Raw genomic sequence first — 6000 nt, 5'->3', positions numbered from 1 at the left:
GATCATTTGTCTTGTCCACCCTCTATGTTCACACCATTGATTGTCGCACCAAGAAACACGTGTGTATAGGCATGCTATAATAGACTTATATCATATCATTTGATCACACATGCTCAAAAAAATATACAATGCTGCAGTAAGAAATGGCTAGACTGGCAGCACCCAAATGACAATCTAGCCAGGTAATTACACTTAGCAGGACTGCCTTATCAGAAATGTGCAGTTAAAAAAAAGGTCATAATAAACTGAGGAATGACTAGACTGGCTGCACCGAAATGCCTCTTTAGCCACTAATATCACATATCATGCCTGCTTAGCCTGGACATGCACAACCATTATGATTTATCGCACAATCCCACCGCCCACACATCCCTTCTCCCTCCCATGCCCTACCCCAACCTCCAAAATCAGCTCCTTTGCCCAGAATTACCTTCACGTCCCTCTTCCTTGTCCCAGAGCTTACGTTTGAGGATCCTTGCCTCATAGGTAAGTACTGGCATGAGGAAGAGTGGGATTAGGAGTAATGAATATACAGGTAGCTAAGTCAGGCATTACCTCCATGTACCTCTACCTCATCCCAGTGCTTGTGTATGAGGCATGGTGCCTCATACCCAACTACTGCCTCATACACAAGTACAGGGACAATGAAAAATAGGGCTAGGAGTAATGACAATTACCAATAAGTAATTAAGGCATTAAACACAAGTAGGGTCTTAACAATATTCAGTTGACTGGGCTGCAGCACTCACCCCCAGAAAATGTGGGCTATGTTGACTCAACCTGGCTGACCTTCAGAGCAGTTACCGGACAGAACAGGACACAGATGTTAAATGGCACCTGGGTTTTGCTGTTAACAAGGGCCCAGCCGTTACTAACGTAAAGCATTTCACTGTTAGTACCTGCATCCAAATGCCACATTTTTTAGGCAATTAAAATTTGATGTGGGTTTAGTACTTTCATGCCAGGGAAGTGATTAGAAGGGTAGAAAGGGAACAGGGGACTGTTCATTCTCACAACAGTTCATAAGTGGGTGCTTTTACACTTAAAGGAGAGCGTTAACTGCTTGTAACATTGAAGCTGCACTAGAATAGTCTCATTAAAATGCGGAAAGAAGTTAGATGCCCTCACACAAATAAGTTTGCTTCCCCCACCACCCGTGAAGTTAGCGCCTCTTCCAACATTTGAAAAATCAGCCCCCCAAAATGTAGGTTTTGTTGTGCCCCTGAACACAAGCACAAACACCATTCACCATATACATGCATGCACGCCCAGCCATCCTTACATTTAAGTGTGCACCCTTTCACCATACACGCACACCCAGTCACCCATACATTTGTGTGCACCCTTTCACCATACACTCACACAGTTAGCCACCGCCACATTTAAGTGTACACCCTTTCACAATACACTTACACACCTCATTGGTTTGAAGGGAGCCCTATTACTAAAAAAGAAATTGGGCCTCAGTATACGTTTGCTGGTCTGGTAACAATGGTACCAGTAAGCTTGCCGGTACCGTTGTTACCAGACCGGCAAACTACGAGTTCTGCTCCCGGGTGCCTTCCCGCCCGCCAGGTCTGACCTGGCGGACGTAGCGGCACCCGCGAGCAGAGCATGTCCGATGCACCGGCACCATTCTGAATGGTGCTGGTGCATCGAAGCTCCCCATTCCCATTGAACCCTATGAGGATCAAATGAGAATGGGGAGCATTTTTTTCCGGCCCCCGCGAATGGCCAATTACCGGTAATTGCCCATTCGCAGGTGCCAGAAAAAAGTGCAAGTTTGGCGGCAGCCTACCGGTTTTACCAGCAAGGCTACCGCCAAACTTGTAATGAGGCTGATTGTCTCTTTGAAATCACTCTGACTTCATAAAGAAATTATTTCTATTAAGGACCGAACCATAACGGAAATCATTTCTTTATGAAGGCAGAGCGACTTAAAAAATAAACCATTTCTTTTTTAATTCATAGGGCTCCACCAACCCATGACATGGAGGCCTCCAACCTGGGGTCTTCCATGTCATGGGGTAGGAGGAGCCCTCTGACTTCAAAAAGAAGGTTTCTTTTTGTAGTCACTCTGTCTTCATAAAGACATTATTTCTGTTACAGAAATAATTTCTTTATGAAGGAAAAGTGATTTCAAAAAGAAATAAAAATAAAATATTTTGAAAAAAATATTTTTTTTCATTTTTTTGTCTCCAAGTGGGGCCCCCTCCCAGGCATGTGCTAGTGGGGCCCCCCGCACCGCGGGGGCTGCAGGGGGCCCCTGTTACGCCAGTGTATAAACTGCACCAAGTCAGACATTTTTCCTCTCACAGCCGCAACTCCCCAACCGACATGTGAATTCCCACTCCGGTGGTCCCCAGAAGGCATCAAATATCTCGGGGTCCAGGTATCCCCGACGAGATCCTCCTGACTGGCTGACAACTATATCGCCACCGCGCAATATGCAGAATCTAAGATGGCGAGGTGGCACAACCTCTCCTTGTCCCTCTCGGGAAGGCTGTCCCTAATCAAAATGATAATAGTTCCAAAGATCCTATACATATTCGCCAATGTCCCGCTCTGGCCTGGCAAGCATTATTTCACAAACTTGCATGCAGAGTGCACCCGGTTCCTGTGGCACTCTGGCGCCGTCCGCAGGAAGTGGCAACATATGACTCTGCCCTATGAGAAGGGGGGGATTCAACGCCCCGGACCTCACCTGATACTGCATATATCTGGACCCTCCCCACGTCAAACTTGAGATCCTTGCAAGGGAGAATGTGAATGTTATGTCTCTGATCCTCTACCACTTGTACCAAACTGACACCCCGGCTGATCCAGTAGCCACCACGATCATGGCATGGAAATCAATTCTGTAATCCCACCCCGAACGCCACCCATACTACAAGGCGCTGCCCATATGGTAATTCCCAGGCCTCGCCCCCACACAAGACAAACTTCTCATGTGACACTGGCTGGACCTGGGGTATCGGGCATTCTCCGACTTGTTCCCTGAAGGGAAATTCATCACCCCACAGACATGGCGACCGGGACACTCAAAATCAGCACTACAATTCTTTAGACCTAGAGCGGCAGTATGTGATATGTGGCCCTCATACCCAGACAAAGCCCCTGAATCCCCCGAGATCTGCTATATTGCTAACTCTGCAGGAGGTAAGGGCATAACATCTTCCCTATATAAAATACTGATGGCAGAATCGGCAGAACCGTCCCACAAACTTCGGGACGCATGGAGAAATGAACTGGGGTTGGCAATTACTGATACCATGTGGGCAAAAATGTGCATACATACACGTAAGGTCTCCCTCAACTCCAGAATTAGATGCATGCAATATAAGCTCCTTAATCGCCTGTATTACACCCCTCATAAGGTGGGGAGGTTCACACACAACCAATCCCACATGTGCCAGAGATGCAGATCCGGTGAAGCTGATCATACCCACATGTTCTGGTCCTGTGGGGCGCTGGCCCCGTTCTGGGATGCTGTGCTTGAGGCCCTCTCGGAAATGGTGGGGTTCCGGATTAATCCCGACCCCCTTGCTGTGCTGTTTGGACTGTGGGAGGGAACTGGGGCAAAGCAAGTTGCTACATTTTTTTATGTTGGGGCCATAGTGGCCAAAACATGCATCTTACAGTGCTGGAAGCGACGCTCCCCCACCTTCATTAGAGATGTGGTTAAAGGCTCTAACCTGGACGCAAATGTGTGAGCAGGACTAGATCAATACCCTACCTGCGAATGCCCGCCCCAAAAATGTGTGGACAGAGTTTTGTAGTTATCTGAACAACAAAGTTGACTTAGAGCTTCTATCCTCGCCCACATCTCCGGAGCGGGCGGAAACACAACCTGGACTCTGAGCAGCACGCTAGACTCAATTCGCCCTCTGTCAATGTGCCCGTTTACTACTCATGCATTGCTTGTTCTACATGTTCTAAGTGTGAAATGCTGATTGCCGATGTAATGTGTTCTGCACCTGCTACTGTTCCTTGCCAATAAAGAAAAGTTTAAAAAAAAAAAAAACAGTAGTGGTGCAAGTTCCCAAACTTCAAGCTTTATCATATAGTTTTTATTCTTAAGAGCACAATCTTGGTTTCTTCCAGATAATTGGACAAATATCCTCCATGTCAATTAGTGATTCCTTTTACTTGAATAAAAAGATCAAAATCATTGAGCCAAAATTCATTAACATAATGGCTTCGCATTTCCAGGAATGTATGCTACCTCCTGTATAATCTCTAGTTACTCATGGCACAAAGCGCTTATTAAAATGTATGGAAAACCCATCCACTGGAAACATTGGGTGACAAAGGGGATCTTATGTAAGAACTATTTAATGGAGAGGAACCCCAGGGCTTTGATGAACTTAAGACTAAAGGTTCCTTTCCTATCCCAATGCATTAAATTACTGAACAATTATTAAATAGGACAGGCAAGAAACCAATAAGTCTACACCAGATGATGCAAGATTATGTTTAACTAATTTGTCCTCCTCTAAGGCCCCATGTTTTATTCCTTACTGATTACTAGCAGGTCTTCAGATGCTAAATGGTTCCCTGCAATTGTGAATCTGATTGCGGTATGTTCTGGGATGGAGAAATGTCGTCCTGCCTAAGGGGTCGAGATCAAACAACTTCTGCATCGGTTTGTTTCACTCAAACGTCATATTTCATTCTTTTGTAGAGCTTTCCCAACACTCTTCAAAATTCATAATGCCAAAAACAATAGTGAGAAACGCTGGTCATGTCTTCACAAGACAGGTACTTTCAAACATATGTTCTTTGAATTCTAGATTTAGAAGATATTGCAAAATATTTCCAATATATATGTTCCCCTTTCCTTTGAAAATATGCTGCTCAGTAGTTTAGCTTTCAGCTCTGCAATTGACAACGGCACCTTAGCCATTTGTTCTGGTCGCCATTCTGGGCATTACAACTATTTGCAAACACTTTCAAAACATTACGCATAAAACATGGTGCAACCGTATATGTAGTATACACAGAGAAGAGAAATGCCTGGCAACAACTCCAAATCTGATGTAGAAAAAGGATATTAAATAGCATGCCTTTGTCACTTCCCTCCAACACCCCTTCACTATAGCAGATTTAATAACCCATACTTTGCTGTATAGATTGGTTGTATTTTGCTTCAGACCGAATGGTGCAAAATGTATTATACATTTTGATGATTTTCCCTCCCGTGTACAAGTTTCCTCCCTTTTGTATGTGTTCATATGTGTGTGTGTGTGTTCTCTGATGTATTATCAACTTGATTTATACACATGTATGTATTTCTATAGCCATATTATAGTTGTGGATTTTTGCACCTCATTGATTGACGTTGTAGAATGTTCTATTTTCCCCTTCAGTAGCAATAGGTTTGGTGATCTTTTCATATATATTTGAGACAGTCAGGTCCCCCGATTTCTGATCATCACAGGGCTACCATTGCCAAGGCAATTATCAATTTGAAAATGGATTATGGCAGCACACTGCGTCTTAGGGCCTACAAGTCTGACCTCAAACGCCTAAAGGTGGTACAGAACACTGCTGCTCGGTTGATGGCCAACATTCCATAGCACCAGCATATATCGCCCACTTTAAGACAATTACACTACCTTCCGGTAGCAGCTAGAATAAAACACAAATGTGCCTCATTCCGACTTTGGAGGTAACCACGCCGCTATTTGCGCCATGGCATCGTTCCGACTCCGGCCTGGTGAATGGAGTAATTACCGGTCCATTCCGAGGTCGGAGGGACCGGTAATTCTCCATTCACCAGGGCCATTCCCCATTCCCATTTGAGCCCCCATAGGGCTCAATGGGAATGGGGAAGGTGGCAATAACGGTACCACAAATTGCGGTACCGTTATTGACCCCGATGTCCCTTTGTGGGTCCCGTCCGGACCCGCAAAGGGAACTCGTAGTAGGGCGCAAAGGGATTTCCGGCACCGGTGTCATTACTGGTGCCCGGTATCCCTTTGCGCCCTACTTGTAATG

Source organism: Ambystoma mexicanum, chromosome 13, assembly GCF_040938575.1.
Source record: "Ambystoma mexicanum isolate Mex_15411 chromosome 13, UKY_AmexF1_1, whole genome shotgun sequence".
Taxonomy (NCBI): Eukaryota; Metazoa; Chordata; class Amphibia; order Caudata; family Ambystomatidae; genus Ambystoma; species Ambystoma mexicanum.
The sequence above is the reverse complement of the archived record's forward strand: the minus strand, read 5'-3'. Positions refer to the sequence as shown.